Source organism: Canis lupus, chromosome X, assembly GCF_048164855.1.
Source record: "Canis lupus baileyi chromosome X, mCanLup2.hap1, whole genome shotgun sequence".
Classification (NCBI taxonomy): Eukaryota; Metazoa; Chordata; class Mammalia; order Carnivora; family Canidae; genus Canis; species Canis lupus.
The window spans coordinates 80,332,044-80,353,573 of record NC_132876.1 but is presented as its reverse complement, the minus strand read 5'-3'; the positions used below and the strand labels follow the sequence as shown (position 1 = coordinate 80,353,573).

The window sequence follows — 21,530 nt, the reverse complement described above, 5'->3', positions numbered from 1 at the left end:
CTGTACATTGATTTTATATCCTATGACTTTGTTAAATTCATGTATTAGTTCTAGCAATTTTTTGGTGGTTTCTTTCAGGTTTTCTACAGAGTATATTGTCTGCAAGTAGTGAAAGTTTGACTTCTTCCTGCCAATTTGGATGCCTTTAATTTCTTTTTGTTGTTGTATTGCTGAGGCTAAGACTTCCAGTACACTATTAAATAGCAATGGTATGAGTGGGCTTCCCTGTCTTATTCCTGACCATAGAGGAAAACCTCTCCATTTTTACCCATTGAGGATAATGTTAGCTGAGTATCTTTCTTTTTTTAATATTTTATTCATTTATTCATGTCAGAGAGAGAGACAGAGAGGCAGAGACACAGGCAGAGGGAGAAGCAGGCTCCATACAAGGAGCCCAACGTGGGACTCCATCCCGGGTCTCCAGGATCAGGCCTTGGGCTGAAGGCAGTGGTAAACCGCTGAGCCACTGGGACTGCCCAGCAGTGTATCTTTCATATATGGCTTTTATGATGTTGAGGTATGTTCCATCTATACCAACTTAGCTGGAGCTTTTTATTGAGAATGGATTCTGTATTTTGTCAAATGTTTTTCCTGTATCTATTGACAGGATCATATGTTCCTTATCCTTTCTTTTATTAATGTGGTGTATGACATTGATTGTTGTGTGGATATTGAACCATCCTTATCTCCCAGAAATAAATCCCACTTCATCATGGTGAATAATTCTTTTAATGTACCATTGGATTTGGTTTGCTAGTATCTTGTGGAGAATTTTTGCATCCACATTCTTAAGGGATATTGGCCTGAAATTCTCCTTTTTAGTAGTGTCTTTGGTTTTGGAATGAAGGAAATTCTGGTTTCACAGGATTAGTTTGGAAGTTTTCCTTCCATTCCTATTTTTTGGAATAATTTGAAAAGAATAGGTATTAACTCTTCTTTAAATGTCTGATAGAAATCCCTTTGGAAACCATCCAGCCCCGGACTTTTATTTTTTGGGAAATTTTTTATTAGTGACTGAATTTCTTTGGTGGTTATGGGCTTGTTCAAATTTTCTATTTCTTCCTGTTTCATTTTTGGTAGTTTGTATGTTTCTAGGAATTTGTCCCTTTCTTCCAGATTGAGCAAGTTGTTAGCATATAACTTTTCATAATATTCTCCTGTGATGTTTGTATTTCTGTGGTGTTGGTTGCGATTTCCTCTCTTTCATTAATGATTTTATTGATTTGGGTCCTTTATCTTTTCTTTTGGATAAATCTGGCTAGGAGTTTATTAATTTTAGTAAATTTTTCAAAGAACCAGCTCTCAGTTTCATTGATCTATCCTACTGAGGTATTTTGTTTTGTTTGTATATCATTAATTTCTGCTCTAATCTTTATTATTTTCCTTCTGCTGGCTTTAGGATTTATTTGTTGTTCCTTTTCTAGTGTCTTAAGGTGTAATGTTAGGTTGTGTATTAAGACTTTTCTTGTTTCTTGAGGTAGTCCTATTCTTAATAAGCTTCCAAAACAGAAAGCACAGGCTCAGATGTGTTTAATGGTATTGTACCAAAAGTTTGGAATTGTTCCTAACATTTAAAGTAAAAATTTTACCAGCTCTACACAATATCTTTCAAAAGTTAGAAGAGGAGAGAATACTTCCTAATTCATTCTATTGCTTTTGAGTGATCAATGTTCCTTCTCACCACTGCTTTGCAAAAAAGATAGTATTGGATGTCTTAGGTAATGCAATAAGACAAGATAGATGAATAAAGGTATACAGACTGTGAGGCAAAAATAAAACTGCCTTTTTTATAGATGAAATGATTGATCATCAGTCCAGAAAGTCTCCTGGAAAAAAAAAACCTCCTTGAACTAATAAGTAATTATAACAAAGTTGTTAGATACAAAGTTAATATATAAAAGCCAATCACTTTTCTATTTGCCAGTAATGAAAAAGTGGAACTTGAAGTTAAAAACACAATACCACTTGCATTAGCACAACCCAAAGTGAAATACTTAGATATGACTCTAAGAACTAAATGAATGTAAAGATATTTCATGCTCATGAATAGAAAGACTTGATATCGTTGAGATGTCAGTTCTTCCCCATTTGCTCTATAGATTCATTACAGTCACAATCACAATCATAGCAAGTTATTTTGCAGATATTGACAAGTTAATCTAAAGTTTATATGAAAATGCAAGAAATACAGAACAGTCAACAGAATATTGAAGGACAAGAAGAAAGCTGGAGTACTGACTTCAAAGCTGACTACCTGACTTGAAGATTTCCCATAAAGTTACAGTAATCAGGATTGTGTGGTATTGGTGAAAAAATTAAGAAATAGATCAGTAGTACAGAGTAGAGAATTCAGGAACTTGTCATTATCAAAAGAACAAAGTATAATGAAGCAAAGATAGTCTTTTCAGCAAATGGTGCTGGATCAACTGGGGAAAAAATCTAGACACAGGCTTTATACCCTTAACAAAAATTAACTCAAAATGAATCACAGACCTAAATATAAGATGCAAAACTATAAAACTCCCAGAAGAGTAGAAAATCCTAGATTACCTTGGGTTTAGCTATTACTTTTTAGATATGACACCAAAGGTACAATCCATAAAAGAAAGAACTGATAAGCTAGACTTCATTAAATTAACATTTTCTGCTCTGCAAAAAACAACATTGTCAAGAGAACGAAAAGGTAAGTAACAGACTGGGAGAAAATATTTGTAAATGACATTTCTGATAAATGACATGTCTGAAAAGAACTCTTAATGCTCAACAATAAGAAAAAAAATAGCCCAATTTAAAATTGGTCAAAAGCCCCAGCCTCATTTCTGGGGTTAGGGGAAGCAAAGATCAGGGGCTAGAGTCACAAGTAATCGGGTTGTCACCTGATATTGCTCAGTAATTTGCTGTTAGTTCCCCCTTTGCTCATGAGCTCGCTGACAGTAATTAATTTCTTATATCTTTTTTTTTTTATTTATGATAGTCACACAGAGAGAGAGAGAGGCAGAGAGACATAGGCAGAGGGAGAAGCAGGCTCCATGCACCGGGAGCCCGACGTGGGATTCGATCCCGGGTCTCCAGGATCGCGTCCTGGGCCAAAGGCAGGCGCTAAACCGCTGCGCCACCCAGGGATCCCAATTTCTTATATCTTAAGGGAATGTTTGCCCTTCTGTTATGGAGACATGGCAACTTGGAAGGCTTGTGTTTGGGGACGATAGTTGCCTTGTTCTCTCTCCCATCCCGAGTATCTCTGATCTCCCTGTATTCTGAGATGGCAACTGTTCATGCATACTCAAATCCCTATTAGCTCATAATGTGACTTTATTCGTATGCTGGGCATTTAAAGTGGTAATAATGATAAAATGAGACCCTTAGTGTGGGCCTTAATTCAAACTGACTGCTGTCCTTATGACAAGAGTTGATTAGGACATCCAGTCTAAGAGAATCCAGGTACACATATACACAGTGTGATGGTGCTGTGAAGAAGTAGCAGGAAGGTGATCATCTGCAAGCCAAGGAGATAGGCCTCAGGAGAAAGCAAACTTCCCAGTACCTTGATCTTGGACTTTCAGCCTCTATAACTGTGAAAAGAAAAATGTATGATATTTAAGCCAAAACTTAAAAAAAAATAAATGGGCCAAAGAACTTAACGGGTACCTCCTCCAAGAAAATACATAACTAGCAAGTAAAGATATGAAAATATGTTCAATCATATGTCATCAGGGAAAAGGAAATGAAAAAATCAATGAGATACCACTGAACAACTATTAGAATGGCCAAAATCCATACCACTGATAATACCAAGTGCTGACAAAGATATGGAGCAAGACTTTAAGAACAACATGTAATGTGATGAGCATTGGGTGTTATATGCAATTGATAAATCATTGAACACTACATCTGAAATTAAGTATTTATGTTGGCTAATTGAATTTAAATTAAAAACACACACAAATAAAAAAGGCAAAAAAATCTCATTGTTGCTGCTGGGAATACACAATGGTACTGTTTGGAAGACAGTTTGGAAGTTTCTTGCAAAACTAATAAACCTGCTTAGTCTAAACATATGATCCAACAACCATGCTCTTTGGTACTACCTGAGGAGTTGAAAACATATCCACACAAAAACCTACCCACGGATTTTTTTAAAGATTTTATTTATTTATTCATGAGAAAGGCAGAGACATAGGCAGAGGGAGAAGTAGGCTCTTTGCAGGGAGCCCAATGCAGGACTTGTTCCCAGGACCCTGGGATCACCACCTGAGCCAAACACAGATGCTCAACCACTGAGCCACTCAGGCATCCCTACACATGGATATTTATAGTCACTTTATTTATATTTGCCAAAACTTGGAAGCAAATGTCCCTTAGTAGATGAATAGATAAAATTGGTACACCCAGATAATGGAATGTTATTCAGTGTTAAAAATAAATGAGCTATCAAGTCATGAAAAGATATGGATAAACTTAAATGCATCTTACTAAAAGAAAGAAGCCAATTTGAAAAGGTTATACCTTGTATGCTTCCAATTGTATGACATTCTCACAAAGGCAATACTATGGAGAAAATTAAAATATGAATGTTTTTCAAGGACTAGCAATGATGGAGAGATAAATAGGCAGAGCAGAGAGAGTTTTTAGGGCAGTAAAACTACTCTGTATGACACTATAATGGTGAATACATGTCATTATACATTTTCCAAAACCTAAAGAATATACAACAAGAGTGAACCCTAATGTGTGAATGTACATACATGGAGTATAACAAATGTATCATTCTGGTGTGAGATGTTGATAATGGTGGAGGTTATATATGTGTGGGGGCAGGAGGTATGTGGGAAATCTCTGTACTTTTCATTCAATTTTGCTCTGAAACTAAAACTTCTCCAAAATATAAGGTCCATTTAAAAAAAGCCATATGCCAAGGAGTTTTAACATCATCATGTAGTTGATGGTTAAAGGATTTTGACAGAAGTACATTTTTAAAAGATGACTAACGGAAGCACTATAAGGAACAGACAATAGCTATGAAGGCCTTCCCTCTCACCTAGTGAGTGGTCTAAACTGCTGCATTTCTTACTGATAAAAAGTTTCTCTTAGGTATTCTTTAAATACTTCCTGATGAAGATCCATGTCCCTTTCTGAGACACTGGAATGTTATCTAATCCGCTTTCTTAGCAAAATTATTCAGGCTGGTATTTTTAATTTGTTAGATAAAAATAAACCTACTAAATAAGAAACTTATATTTAGGAGCCATGAAAATATTAGTCCCCTGGCACAAATAAATGTTGTCAACTATGACCATCAAGGTAAGTAAGTATTAAAAAATAAGTTGCAAATTTTGTTACTGTTTCTCAAGTTGAACATCATATTATAATTCACTATGATTCAGTGTTGTTAACATTGTCTGTTACTGAGTTGTTTAGCCAAGATATTTAGTACTTAGATGAACTGAAATAAAAGTGTGTCTCAACAGAAACCACTTTACTGCATCTATTTGAACTTTGTCATGACTAATTTCATCCTCATTTCCTAAGCGTGTATTAGAGAGTATTGCATGTATGAACATTTTCACTATGGTTCAATTTGAGTGATGGCACCATGTGATATGGGTATGATCTTAGTAGTGGATTTATTTTGGGATGGCAAAGGAATGTGAGCATGACCAGAGTGTATGTGAACAGATAATTGATTTTCCAGTGTCAAAGAAACTGTTGTGGAACATGCAGATTAAGTGGATTAGAGAAACCATAGAGCAGACTCCACCTGTTCATGTGAAGGCATATTTGGAAGCTGATAACCCAGGAGAAATTTATCATATTTCATTTTGGCTCTATTTATAATTGACACAGCCTTTAACTCTGAGATTTTTGTGCAATAAAAATGTACATATGTTGGTAAGTGGTAGTGATACTGCTAGACATCTGTGAATCCTCTAAGAAAGAAAAAGCTTTCAAATATACACCCTAGTGATAGCTGAAAGGCATTTCTTAAAAGAGAAGTGATGATATGTATGGTCTATTTCAAGGTAATTGTAAAATGTGAGGAATATAAAATAACATTGTGAGCAAAGAATGACAATAATCAGTTGTAGACATGGGATTCAATACTGAAGACAAAGTGAAATGTCCAATTCCAACTAAGAAATACCACAAGTCAGGCAGCCTGGGTGGCTCAGCGGTTTGGCGCCTGCCTTCAGCCCGGGGAGTGATCCTGGAGACCCGGAGTTGAGTCCCATGTTGGACTCCCTGCATGGAGCCTGCTTCTCCCTCTGCCTGTGTCTCTGCCTCTCTCTCTCTTTTCTCTCTCTCTCTCTCTCTCTCTCTCTCTCTCTCTCTCAAAAAAAAGAAATACCAGAAGTCAGTGAATCAACCATGGGATAGATTTGCTATCTGTACAATCTAAATGTCAAGGACAAGATCCTGAAAGATAAAATGAGGCCTAAATGAGAACAACCTGTTTATGTGGGACCAGTTTAAGATTCAGAACACTGATTTCATGGTACTAGACAATAGTGCATGAGCCCCTGATGGAAAAGCAGGTGTGAGGGAAAGACTGAAATTCAGGGGGCCTTAACTAGTCCTCCCACCAACAGACCTTTACCTTCTCTTCTCATGAGTTGAGTCCACCAACTGTGCCTGCAAACACCAAGTGCTGGTGTCTGGATGAGATTATGGCAACACCTGAGGGCACGTCTATTGGAATGGGCACATGTGACATTTCAATGTGGGGTTATGACATTTGGGTATGTGTGCTTACCATCTGCAGCAGGGTGAGAGGCATGTGAAAGTGTGGAGTTATTGGTAAGAATCTGACAGTGTGCGACTAGTGTTTGTCCAGAGGACAAAACAACATCTTCCTCCTACCCTACACTGCCACTCTGCCCTCTCCCGGGGCTCTCTCTAAGTGAGGCACAGACACAAGGGCTTGGAATATTGTTCACAGGACTAGTTCCCCATACCCCTCAACTTAGAGCCTTCTGGTCGAGTCGGGTTGAAGCACAGACTTGGGCTCAAGAACAAAGCAGAATTCCTTTGACTCACTCTGCATCTTACCACCACTGACCCCTGAAGTGCAAGGATGAGGACTCAGCCCAAAATCTCCAGTGAGACGAAAGGAAGAGAGAGTGATGTGGCAGCACCCAGCCTGTCCAGGTCGGCACTGGCTCAGCTTGCCACTTAGTATTGTAAGAAAGAAAGCACATATATGTCCTACATGCATGAGTGTCACCTTGCAGTGTGCAGTGGTACTGCGCTCAGTGCTCCAGGATCCGGCCCATCACAGGAGTCTTCCCTCTAGGGAGGGGTGAGGAAGGGGCTTGGGATCAGGGCCTTTCCTGGACTGGGGAGTGGAAAGAGAAGCCTGACCCTCTTCCCTGTGAGCTAGAACCACGGATAGAAAGTGAGTTGATCATACAAATACCAGGTCATGTATAAAAACTGGTTTTGCTGTTACAACCTCAAATGCACCAGTTCTGGAAACTGTCAAAACGTGGACCTGTTGAGAAAAACAAATGTGAATTCATAAAAGTGGATTTTCATTAGAAAATGAAGAGGCAATAAAATCTAGCATGTAATTGCTAATGATTTTAACTTTTTATTTTATTCTTATTTTTAATTTCAGGTATACAGTATAGTGATTCATCACTTGCATGCAACACCCAGTGCTCATCACAAGTGGCCTCCTTAATACCCATTACCTATTTACTGCATCCCCCTGGCTACCTCTCCTCTGGTTACCCTCAGTTTGTTCTCTATAGTTAAGAGTCTTTTTCTGGTTTGTCTTTTGTCTTTTCTTTTTCTCCCCTGTGTTTATTTGTTTCTTAAATTACATTTATGAGTAAAATCATATGGTATTTGTCTTTCTCTGACTGACTTATTTTGCTTAGCATAATACACTCTAGCTCCATGTCAGTGCAAATGGCAAGATTTCATTTTTTTGTATGACTAATATTCCATTCCATCCATTCCTTATATAGCCATCCATGGAGAAAGACACACAGAGAGAGAGAGAGAGAGATCTCACATCTTTATCTATTTATCAGTTGATGGACATTTGGGCTCTTCCCATAAGTTGGCTATTGTTGATAGTACTACTATAACTTTGGGGTGCATGTATCCCTTTGAAATAATATTTTTATATCCTTTGTGTAAGTACCCAGTAGTGCAATTGGATCAGAATATCAGTAATATTGCATACCAGTCAACATCTGTTCAGAATATGGCTCTTGATGAGATGTTGCACTTCTTGTTGCTGATATTTGCAACTACAATAGTTGTATGGGCAAACCACACTGACCCTCTCCTCCCTGGCCTCAGTGCCAGTTGGTTTCCATGGCATCGGGAAGATGGCCTAGTTGGGTCAGCTTCAAGCTTCCTTGGGAGGAGTCCAGTGCACAGGATCACTCTGCAGGAAGCTCCCACTGTCCTTACCAGTTGCATACCTATTCTTCTCCAGAAAGAGCCATGGAAGGAATAGACCAAGAATTTCATTAGCTCACTCTTCAGCATCATGAAAAAGTCCTAAAGAAGGCCTCTCAGCAAAATCCAGGCATCTTTTAAAATCCACCATGTTATCCTTGAGAGTTCTCCCAGAGTTTAAGAATACAGCTATATAGACCAGACTGTATGGTTGGTGAAGTTTTGTGGTAGCCAGCAGCATTCTCAGTTCAATGAGGAAAACCATAGAAATGGAAAAACTTTTTCAGAATTCATGTGTAGGAATGAGACATGATGCAGAGAGTTAAGGGTCATGAAAAGGTGGACACATAACTGACAGCTTGACCTGTGCATGCCAGGAGAAGGAGGGGGCATTGCTTCAGTGCCCAGACCAGTTGAGACTTAAAGAAGAACTTGAATTTTATTTATTTGACTTGAGTTCAATCTTAAGATTTTCTTTGTGAAAATTTGACTACATTATATTCCCCCCTCCATAAGTTCTAGTAAAATAATCTTGTGAATTAAAAAAAGACAAATACCATATGATTTCACTCATATGTGGAATTTAAAAAACAAAACAAATGATCAGGGGGGAGAGAGGCAAACCAAGAAACTTAGGGTTGTCAGAGGGGAGGTGGGGAGGTGGATGAGTTAAATAGGTGATCACCTGCTCTCTTTGTCTCTACAAGTCAGCAACAGCTTCACTCCTTCCCTGTGGTTTTTGTGGGGCCAGAAGAGAAAAGAGAGGACATGAACATGGTCAGCCTGCTACCCTTAAACATAAGTCCCCTTGGCCTTTGTACAGCCAAGGGCTCCATGGTTGCTAGTAACAAATCTCCTAGTTCTATGACTGGTTGGGGCAGACATCTTCCTTCAGACTGTCAAAGGCATTAATGGATGAAATAATACCACAAAGGATGCTGTTAATGATATTTCCTAATTAATGTGTGGGTTTTGACATAACCCCAGGAATTCTGGATTAGTAGAATAAAATGTCATTATCCTGAACAACAACAACAAAATAGGTCTTAGGGATTAAGAAATGCACTTGTGGGGCAGCCCCGGTGGCGCTGCAGTTCAGTGCTGCCTGAAGCCCGGGGTGTGATCCTGGAGACCCGGGATTGAGTCCCACGTCGGGCTCCCTGCATGGGGCCTGCTTCTCCCTCTGCCTGTGTCTCTGCCTCTCTCTGTCTCTCTCTGTGTTGCACATGAATAAATAAATAAAATCTTAAAAAAAAGGAAATGCACTTGTGATGAGCACTGGGTGATGTATGGGTGTGTTGAATAACTAAATTGTACATTTGAAACTAATATTACACTGTATGTTAACTAACTGAAATTTAAATAAAAACTTGATAAATAAATAAATACTTATAAATAAAATGCTATCAAACAGCATTGCACAGTACAAAGAAATCATTCATGAAAGGAGGAGTCATTCGGTGCCACAAACTTCATTGTTGTCTTCTTTGAAGAAATTGCCACAACCACTCAACAACCTTCAACGACCACCACCACCCTGGTTCATCAGAAGCCACCATCATTGAGGCAAAACCCTCCACTAACAAAAGTTTATGAGTTGTATAAAGTTAGCAATAAAGTATTTTTAAATTAAGGCGTGTACATTATTTTTTAAACATAATGCTAATGTATGCTTAATAGATTACAGTATGGTATAAACATAACATTTATATGCACTGGGAACCCCATAAATTCATTTTGCTCACTTCATTGCAATTGCTTTATTGAGGTGGTCTGGAACCAAACCCAAAAATCTCCAAGGTATGCCCTTATATTTCTGACCTCTGAATATTCCACCTTGGGAAAATTGAATGCATTCCAATAATTGAGGGGGTTATAAAAACCTCCCAAGTTGAGAATCTTCTGGTCTGATCCTTCTATTCTAATGATATTTTCCCCAGGTACTCTGGGGTTGATGCTGTGATTATAATCTTTCATATTTCTTTGGTGCTCCTCAAGCTTCTGTGAAAGTTGGGGTACAAACTTTACATTAAGAGGTCAGTAGGAGATGGCTGTTCTCTGAAGAACAATGTGTGTAATTAGTAAAATGTAAATTCACTTCCTCAACCATTTCCCTCTAAATGCTCATTGACTCCTGAATAATCTAAACTACTTTTTAAAATCTCCTAATCCAATGCAGGAGAGGCATCAGTGCTGCCTCAAACTATCAGATGCCTTTGTTTTTAGTGGCCTATTCTTCTGCACCTATGAATTTAATGCTTGGGTTTTTAATCCCAGTACAGAGACATGAAAACACTAAAAAGGGGGTGCCTGGATGGCTGGGTGGTTGAGCGTCTGCCTTGGGCTCTGGTCATGATTCTGGGGTCCTGGGATTGAGGCCCGAGTTGGGCTCCCTGCTTAGTGGGGAGCCGGTTTCTCCCTCTCACTCTCTTACACCCCCCTGCTCGTGTTCTTTCTCTCTCTCTTTATCTCTCTCTTTCTCTCAAATAATTTTTTTAATAAAAGAAAACACTAGGAGCACAAAATGGTGGAAGAGTAGGGGCCACAACTCACCTGGCCCCCAAAAAAGTACCTAGATAACTTTCAAAACATCCTGAACACCTAGGAATTCGACCTGAGATTTAAATAGAGAACAGCTGGAATTCTACAGAGAGAAAAGTTTTTGCTTCAACAAGGTAGGAAGGCAAAAAATAAATAAATAAAAGAAAGTAAGAAAGAAAGAAGAAAAGAAAGAAAGAAAGAAAGAAAGAAAGAAAGAAAGAAAGAAAGAAAGAAAGAATAAATTGGGGGAGGGCAACCGTGAGTAGCTGGGCTAAAGAGAAGTGGCAAAAGCCTCCAGGGCAGTAAAGCCCGGCCCTGGAGAAGCAGGAACTTTAAAAATCAGTGCTAGATGTTTCCCTGATGGAAAAGTCCTTAGCAGGGAAATAGGGCAGGATCGCAGGAGGGGCACTGAAGTCTCAAGATTCCCAGAGTCACTATAAGAGGAGGGGCACCTGGGAGAAAGCTCACTGCAAACTACGGTCCGATATTGGTAAAGGGCTGGAGCACGGGGCCCTCCAGGTCATTTGGGAGAGGACAGTCAGTTAGGTGGGCTGGCTCTGCACAGAGGTGGCTCTACCCCATTCTCTTCAAGAGAGGTGGTCCCAGGAGTGAGGGTCTAACAGCACAGGGGTCCAGATCCCAGGGTGTCCAAGCAGACAAAGCTGATGATCCTGCATCCCTCCTGGGACAGGCAGAAGCAGGGAGGGCACAGGAAAACAAAAACTCTCCTGAGGCAGGGCGCCCCACAAGCTGTGCAGATCAGTGCACCCGTGCCTGTCACCAGGAGCATATACGCCAGTGAGGACTGGGAGACTGCGGTTGGTTACTCGTGGGGGGCTCGAATCCAGAGCTGGAAATCTGGCCATGACCATCAGTGTTTTTTCGTCTTTGTTTCACCTTGTGCCTAAAAGGGGTGGGGCCACTAGGGAACAAAGGCTTCACAGAATAAACAGCTGGCACTGAGCCCGGCAACTGGCAAGGGGCAGGCATCTCAGGCCAGGCACAGACACCTGAGAATCAGCACAGCAGACCCCTCCCCCAGGAGAACTGCTGGAAGAATGAGGAAAGAGCAAGTTTATTGACCAAGCAGCACTGGAAAGCTCCAGGACTGAAGGAAAACAGTATATAGAACTAGAGAGTATGTTTTCTTTTCTTTTTCCATTAAGACTCATTTTCATATCAGAATAAAATTTCCAATATTTTTTCGCTTTTCCCACCTTAACTACAATATTTTACCGGCTCTTCATTTTTAAGTTTTTTTCTTTTCAACTTTGATATTTCTACAATTACATGCCTTAGATATATTTTTCACTTCTAGATTCCCTTCAACATATTCAATTTAATTTTGGTAGATATATGAATATGGGTTTTTGTTTTTTGTTTTTTCTGCCTTGTTTTGTTTTACAATGGTGGGAGTTAGTACCTTCTAAAACACTACCAGCATAATCCCAGAATGAAGTGGAACACCGTGTTGCTCCATTCTTTGAGATTATATTCTCTCTTCCTTCACATTCTGCCCCGATCTTTTATCTTGTTTATGTTTTGGTGGTAAATGTTGCGGTACTATATAAGTATTGCTGATTTATATACATTGGATTGAGCATCTTCTAACATAGAGAACAAAATACACTGAGAATCAAAATACACTTCTAACATAGAAAACAAAAAACACTTAGAATCAAGAACAAAATACACTTAGAATCATCTTCTAACATAGAGAACAAAATACACTTAGAATCAAGAATCACCTCTAGGATCCCTCAGGTAAAATACATTCTCTCTCCACTACCACTTCCTCACCATCACCGTCCTCCTTTTTTTCTCTTTTTCCTCTTTTCTTTACTTTTTTTTCTTTTTCTTTTTTCTTCTTCTTAGTTTTTGTTTTTTGGCTTTTTATTTTTCTACTTTGTTTTAAAATTTGCTTTTCACTTTAGTGGTCCTTTTATTTTATTCTCTGCTACTTTTTCTTTAATTTTCTGGTCTCCGACCTCTTTGGAATCATCTAGGGTGTGTTTTATTTAGATCATGGTTGATATTTTTTACTCAGGCCACTTCATACAGCCACTCTGCACAGGACAAAATGACTAGAAGGAAGAATTCACCACAAAAGAAAGAACTAGAAACAGTATTTCTGCCACAGAGTTACAGAATTTGGATTTCAATATGATGTCATAAACTCAATTCAGAAGAACAATTATAAAGCTACTAGTGGCTCTGGATAAAAGCATGAAGGACTCATAAGACTTCATTCCTACAAAATTGAGATATAATCAGACCAAAATTAAAAATAGATTAAATGAGATGCAATCCAAACTGGATGTTCAAAATCCTAGGGTTAATGAGGTGGAACACAGAGTGAGTGACATAGAAGAAAAGTTGATGGTAAGGAAGGAAGCTGAGGAAAAAAGAGAAAAGCAATTAAACCCATGAGGAAAGGCTGAGGGAAATAATGATATCTTGAGAAGAAAGAATATACATCTAACTGGGATTCCAGAAGAGGCAGAGAGAGAGAGAGGACCATAAAACATATTTGAACAAATTATAGCTAAGAACTTCCCAAATCTGAGGAAGGAAACAGGCATTCAGATCCAAGAGATAGAGAGGACCCCCAAAAAAGTCAATAAAAACTGTTCAAAACCTCGACATTTAACCATGAAACTTGCAAATTTCAAAGAAAATGAATAAATCCTTAAATAAGTGCAAGACAAGAGATTCTTAACTAATATGGCAAGAAATATCAGGTTAACAGTGGACCTCTCCACAGAGACCTGGCAGGCTAGAAAGGGCTGATATGATATATACAAGGTACTAAATGAGAACAACATGGAGCCAAGAATACTTTATCCAGGATGAATCACAATCAAAATAGAAGGAGACATAAAGAGCTTCCAGGATATGCAGAAAAAGAAAGAATATATGATGACCAAACCAGCTCTACAAGAAATATTAAGGGAGACCCTGTAAAAGAAATATGGAGAACAAAAACACAATCCAGAAAACTAGGGAATGAATATGTAATATATGACAATAAATTCATTTCCTTCAATAGTTACTCTGAATGTGAATGGGCTAAATGATCCCATCAAAAGACGTAGGGTATCCAAGTGGATAAAAAAGCAAGGCCCATCTATATGCTGTATACAAGAGACTCATTTTAGACCTAAGGACACCTCCAGTGTAAAAATGAAGGGGTAGAGAATCATTTACCATTGAAATAGTCCTCAAAAGAAAGCTAGGATAGCAAGTCTCAGATAAATTAAAATTTATATCAAAGACTGTAGTAAGAGATGAGGAGGGACACTATAGCATACGTAAAGGGACTATCCAACAAGAAGACCTAAAAATCATGAATATTTATGCCACTAATGTGGGAGCTGCCAAATATATCAATCAATTAATAAAGTTAAGAGATACTTAGATAATAATACACCAATAATAGGAGACTTCAACATGTCATTTTCAGCAAAAGCCAAATATTCTAAGCGGAGAATCAACAAACAAACAAGGGCCTTAAAGATACACTGGACCAAATAGATTAGACACATATGTACAGAGCTTTCCATCAAAACGCAACTGAATACACATTCTTGTCATGTACACATGGGACTTTCTTCAGAATGGACCACATACTGCGTCACAAATCAAATCTCACCCAATACAAAAACACTGGGATTTCCCCCTGCATATTTTCAAACCACAATGTTTTGAAACTAGAACTAGAAACTAGAAATTTTGAAGAAACTCAAACACATTGAGGTTAAAGAGCATCCTACTAAAAAATGAATGGGTCAATGAGGAAATTAGATAAGAATTAAAAAGATTCATGGAAACTAATGAAAATGAAGATACAACCATTTAAAATCTTTGGGATACAACAAAGGGAGCCCTAAAGGGGAAATACATCGCAATACAAGCATCCCTCAAAATATTGGGAAAAAAAAACCCTAAAAAACACAAGCTAACTTTGCACCTAAAGGAAATGGAGAAAGAACAGCAAATGAAACCTACACCAAGAAGAAAAAAGATAATAAAGATTTGAGAAGAACTGAATGAAATAGAGACAAGAGGAACTGTAGAACAGATTTTAAAAACCAGGAGTTGGTACTTTGAAAGAATTAATAAGATAAACCATTAGCCAGCATTATTAAAAATAAAAAAGACTCAAATAAATAAAATCATCAATGAAAGAGGAGAGATCACAACCAATACCAAAGAAAAACAAACAATTTAAAAAACGTATTATTAGCACCTATACCCCAATAACTTAGGCAACCTAGAAGAAATGGACGCATTTCTGGAAAACGACAAATTACCAAAACTGGAAGAGGAAGAAATAGAAAACCTGAATAGGGCAATAACCAGGATAGAAATTGAAGCAGTCATCAAAAACTTTCCAAGACACAAAATTCCAGGTCCAGATGGCTTCCCAGGGGGAATTCTATCAAACGTTTAGAGAAAAAACAATACCTATTCTACTGAAGATGTTCCAAAAGATAGAAATGGATGGAATACTTCCAAACTCATTCTATGAGGCCAGCATCACCTTAATTCCAAAACCAGACAAAGACCCCACCAAAAAGGAGAATTATAGACCAATATCTCTGATGAACAGAGATGCAAAAATTCTCAACAAGATAGTAGCCAATAGGATCCAACAAGACATTAAGAAGATTATTCACCATGACCAAGCGGGATTTATCCCCGGATGCAAGGTGGCTTCAACATCCGTAAAACAATCAACAAGATAGATCACATCAACAAGAGTAAAAACAAGAACCATATAATCTGCTTCAATAGATGCTGAGAAAGCATTTAACAAAATGCAGAATCCATTCCTGATCAAAACTCTTCAGAGTGTAGGGATAGAGGGAACATTTCCTAAGTATCATAAAATTCATTTGCAGAAATCCCACAGCAAATATCATTCTCAATGGGGAAAAATTGAGAGCCTTTACCCTAAGACCAGGAACACGACAGGGATGTGTATTCTCAGCACTGCTATTCAACATAGTATTAGAAGTCCTATCCTCAGCAATCAGGCAACAAAAAGAAATAAAAGGCATTCAAATTGACAAAGAAGAAGTCAACTTCTCCCTCTTATCAGATGACATGATACTGTACATTGAAACCCCAAAACTCCACCCTAAGATAGCTAGAACTCATACAGCAATTCGGCAGAGTGGCAGGATACAAAATCAATGCCAAGAAATCAGTGGCATTTTTGTACACTAACAATGAGACTGAAGAAAGAGAAATTAAGGAGTCAATCCCATTTACAATTGCACCCAAAAGCAAAAGATACCTAGGAATAAACCTAACCAAAGGGGTAAAGAACCTATACCCTAAAAACTATGGAACACTTCTGAAAGAGATTGAGGAAGACACAAAGAGATGGAAAAATATTCCATGCTCAAGAATGGGAAGAATTAACATTGTGAAAATGTCTATGCTACCAAGGGCGATTTACACATTTAATGCAATCCTTATAAAAAAAAAACATGGCCTTTCTTCAGAGAGTTGGAACAAATCATTTTAAGATTTGTGTGGAATCAGAAAAGACTCCAAATAGCAAGGGAAATATTGAAAAAGAAAACCAGAGCCAGGAGCACAACAATGCCAGATTTCAAGTTGTACTACAAAGCTGTGATCATCAAGAGTGTGTGGTACTGGAACAAAAACAGACACATAAAAAAAACCAGACACATAGATCAATGGAACAGAATAGAGAATCCAGAAATGGGACCTCAACTCCATGGTCAACTAATATTCAACAAAGCAGGAAAGTGTATCCACTGGAAAAGGACACTCTCTTCCTGGGTCCTGGGAAAATTGGACAGCCACGTGCAGAAGAATGAAACTAGACCATTTTTATACACCATACAAAGATAAAATCAAAATGGTTGAAAAATCTAAATGTGAGAAAAGAATCCATCAAAATCCTAGAGGAGAGAACACTTGCAACAACCTTTTTGGTTTTTTATTGTTTTGTTTATATTTTTATTGGATCACAATTTGCCAACATATAGCATAACACCCAGTGCTCATCCCATTATGTGCCCCCCTCAGTACCCAACACCCAGTCACCCCATCCCCCGGCCCACCTCCCTTTCCACTACCCCTTGTTCATTTCCCAGAGTTAAGAGACTCTCATGTTCTGTCACCCTCACCGATATTATCCACTCCTTTTCTCTCCTTTCCCTTTTATTCCCTTTCACTATATTTTATATTCCCCAAATGTATGAGACCATACAATGTTTGTCCTTCTCCTATTGACTTACTTCACTCAGCATAATAATACCCTCAGGATCCATCCACGCTGAAGCAAACGGTGGGTGTTTGTCATTTCTAATGGCTGAGTAATATTCCATTGTATACATAAACCACATCTTCTTTATCCTTTCATCTTTCGATGGACACCAAGGCACCTTCCAGAGTTTGCCTAATGTGGACATTGCTACTATAGATATTGGGGTGCAGTTGTCCCAGCGTTTCACTGCATCTGTATCTTTGGGGTAAATCCCCAATGGTGCAATTGCTGGGTCGTAGGATCTATTTTTAACTCTTTGAGGAACCTCCACACAGTTTTCCAGAGTGGCTGCGCCAGTTCACATTCCCACCACCAATGCAAGAAGGTTCCCCTTTCTCCACATCCTCTCCAACATTTGTTGTTTCCTGTCTATTAATTATCCCCATTCTCACTGGTGTGAGGTGGTATCTCATTGTGGTTTTGATTTGTATTTCCCTGATGGCAAGTGATGCAGAGAATTTTCTCATGTGCTTGTTGGCCATGTCTATGTCTTCTTTGGTGAAATTTCTGTTCATGTCTTCTGCCCATTTCATGATTAGGTTGTTTGTTTATTTGCTGTTGAGTTTAATAAGTTCTTTATAGAACTTGGATACTAGCCCTTTATCTGATACGTCATTTGCAAATATCTTCTCCCATTCTGTAAGTTGTCTTTTAGTTTTGTTGAATGTTTCTTTGGCTGTGCAGAAGCTTTTAATCTTGGTTAAGTCCCAAAACTTAATTTTTCCTATAGTTTCCCTTGCCTTCATTAAAGTATCTTGCAAGAAGTTACTGTGGCCAAGTTGGAAAAGGTGTTGCCTGTGTTCTCCCCTGATTTTGATGGATTCTTGTCTCACATTTAGATTGTTCATCCATTTTCAATTAATCTTTGTGCATGATGTAAGAGAATTGCCTAGTTTCATTCTTCTGCACGTGGCTGTCCAATTTTCCCAGCACCATATATTGAAGAGACTATCTTTTTTCCAGTGGATAGTCTTTCTGGCTTTGTTGAATATTAGTTGACCATGGAGTTGAGGGCCCATTTCTGGATTCTCTATTCTGTTCCATTGATCTATGTGTCTGTTTTTGTGTCAGTACTGCACTGTCTTGATGATCACAGCTTTGTAGTACAACCTGAAATCTGGCATTGTGATGCTCCCAGCTCTGGTTTTCTTTCTCAATATTCCCTTGGGTATTTGGGGTCTTTTCTGATTGCACACAAATCTTAAGATGACTTTTACCAACTCTCTGAGAAAAAGTCCATGGTATTTTCATAGGGATTGCATTGAATGTGTAAATTGCCCTGGGTAACATTGACATTTTCATACTATTAATTCTTCCAAACCATGAGCATGAATTTTTTTTTCCATTTCTTTGTGTCTTCCTCAATCTCTTTCAGAAGTGGTCTGTAGTTTTTAGGGTATATAGATCCTTTACCTCCTTAGTTAGGTTTATTCCTAGGTATCTTATGCTTTTGGGTGCAATTGTAAACGGAATTGACTCCTTAATTTCTCTTTCTTCAGTTTCATTGTTAGTGTATAGAAATGCCACTGACTTCTGGGCATTGATTTTGTATCCTGCCACTCTGCCGAATTGCTGTATGAGTTCTAGCCATCTTGGGGTGGAGTCTTTTAGGTTTTCTAGGTACAGCCTCATGTCATCTGCAAAGAGGGAGAGTTTGACTTCTTCTTTGCCAATTTGAAAGCCTTTTATTTCTTTTTGTTGTCTGACTGCTGAGGTTAGGACTTCTGGTACTATGTTGAATAGCAGTGGTAAGAGTGGACATCCCTGTCATGTTCCTGATCTTAGGGGAAAGGCTCCCAGTGTTTCCCATTGAGAATGATATTAGCTGTGGGCTTTTGTAGATGGCTTTTAAGATTCTGAGGAATGTTCCCTCTATCCCTACACTCTGCAGAGTTTTGATCAGGAATCCATGCTGTATTTTGTCAAATGCTTTCTCAGCATCTGTTGAGCAGATCATATGGTTCTTGTTTTTACTCTTGTTGATGTGATCTATCTCGTTGATTGTTTTACGAGTGTTGAAGCAATCTTGCACCCCAAGGATAAATCCCGCTTGGTCATGGTGAATAATCTTCTTAATGTCCTATTGGATCCTATTATCTAGTATCTTGTTGAGAATTTTTGTTTCTGTGTTCATAAGGGATATTGGTCTATAATTCTCCTTTTTGGTGGGGTCTTTGTCTGGTTTTGGAATTAAGGTGATGCTGGCCTCATAGCATGAGTTTGGAAGTATTCCATCTGTTTCTATCTTTTGGAGCATCTTTAGTAGAATAGGTATTGTTTCTTTTTAAATGTTTGATAGAATTCTCCTGAGAAGCCATCTGGCCCTGGACTTTTGTGTCTTGGGAGGTTTTTGATGACTGCTTCAATTTCTATCCTGGTTATTGCCCTGTTCAGGTTTTCTATTTCTTCCTCTTCCAGTTTTGGTAATTTGTGGTTTTCCAGAAATGTGTCCATTTCTTCTAGATTGCCTAATTTAGTGGCATATAGCTGCTCATAAAACGTTTTTTAAATTTTTTGTATTTCCTTGGTGTTGATAGTGATCTCTCCTCTTTCATTCGTGATTTTATTAATTTGAGTCTTTTCTTTTTAATAATGCTGGATAATGGTTTATCTATCTTATTAATTCTTTCAACATACCAACTCCTGGTTTTTGTATCTGTTCTACAGTTCTTCTGGTCTCTATTTCATTGAGTTCTGCTCGAATCTTTATTATCCCTCATCTTCTCCTTGGTGTAGGTTTCATTTGCTGTTGTTTCTCCATTTCCTTTAGATGCGATGTTAGCTTATGTATTTGAATGGTTTCCAATTCTTTGATGGATGCTTGTACTGCGATGTATTTCCCTCCTAGGATTGCTTTTGCTCTATCTCAAAGATTTTGATCGGTTGTATCTTCATTTTCATTAGTTTTCATAAATATTTTTAATTATTCTCTAATTTCCTGGTTGACCAATTCATCTTTTGCAGGATGCTCTTTAACCTCCACGTGTTTGAATTCCTTCCAAATTTCTTCTTGTGATTGAGTTCAAGTTTCAAAGCATTATGGTCTGAAAATATGCAGGGAACAATCCCAATCTTTTGGTATCGGTTAAGACCTGATTTGTGACCCAGTAGGTGGTCTATTCTGGAGAAAGTTCCATGTGCACTTGAGAAGAATGTGCATTCAGTTGCATTTCACTGTAAAGTTCTGTAAATATCTGTGAAATCCATCTGGTCCAGTGTATCATTTAAAGCTCTTGTTTCTTTGGAGATGTTGTGCTTAAAAAATCTGTCATTTGCAGAAAGTGCCATGTTGAAGTCTCCCAGTATTAGTGTATTATTATCTAAGTATGTCCTGACCTTGGTTGTTAATTTATTGTTATACTTGGCAGCTCCCACATTAGTGGCATAAATATTCATGATTCTTAGATAGTCTTGTTGGATAAACCCTTTAAGTATGATATAGTGTCCCTCTTCATCTCTTACTGCAGTCTTTGGGATAAACTTTAATTTATCTGATATGAGGATGGCTACCCCTGCTTTCTTTTGAGGACCATTTGAATGGTAAATGGTTCTCCAATCTTTCATTTTCAGGCTGTAGGTGTCCTTATGTCTAAAATGAGTCTCTTGTAGACAGCAAATAGGTGGTCTTGCTTTTTCACCAAGTCTGAAACCCTACATCTTTTGATCATTAAGTATCATTAAGCCCATTCACATTCAGAGTTACTATTGAAAAGTATGAATTTAGTGTCATCGTAATACCTATTCAGGCCCTGTTTTGTGGATTATTTCTTTGGGCTTCTTTCTTTTCCAGGGTCCCCCTTAATATTTCTTGCATAGCCGGTTTGGTGGTCACATATTCATTCAGTTTCTGTCTATTTTGGAAGCTCTTTATCTCTCCTATTCTGAATGAGAGCTTTGCTGGATAAAATATTCTTGGCTGCATGTTTTTCTAATTTATTACCCTATATATATATTTCTAATTTATTACCCTATATATATCATGCGTGCCCGTTCTGGCTTCCTAGGTCTCTGTGGAGAGGTCTGCTGTTAATCTAATAATTCTCCCCATATAAGTTAGGGATCTCTTGTCTCTTGCTACTTTAAGGATTTTTCTCTTTATCTTTGGAATTTGCAAGTTTCACTATTCAAATTTCTCCTTTTTGGTGGAATTAAAAAAGCACACTTAATAACACTTAAGTGTTAAGATGTTGAGATTAAATGTTGAGATGTTGAACGGTTTTTATTGATTTTAGGTAGGGACCTCTCTATCTCTTGGATCTAAATCCCTGTC

General features: G+C 38.1%; 2 long non-coding RNA genes across 3 annotated transcripts in view; both read right to left on the bottom strand.

Moving 5' to 3' along the window:
• The window catches only part of LOC140627191 (uncharacterized), a 139,313-nt gene that overhangs the window by 32,537 nt on the left and 85,246 nt on the right, over positions 1-21,530 (bottom strand). The window lies entirely within an intron of this gene.
• On the bottom strand, positions 3,257-13,109 carry LOC140627932 (uncharacterized). The gene is made up of 3 exons (XR_012026420.1): positions 12,702-13,109; positions 7,415-7,489; positions 3,257-3,572 (listed from the first exon to the last, which is right to left on the bottom strand). It is a non-coding gene; the product is annotated as an uncharacterized lncRNA (long non-coding RNA).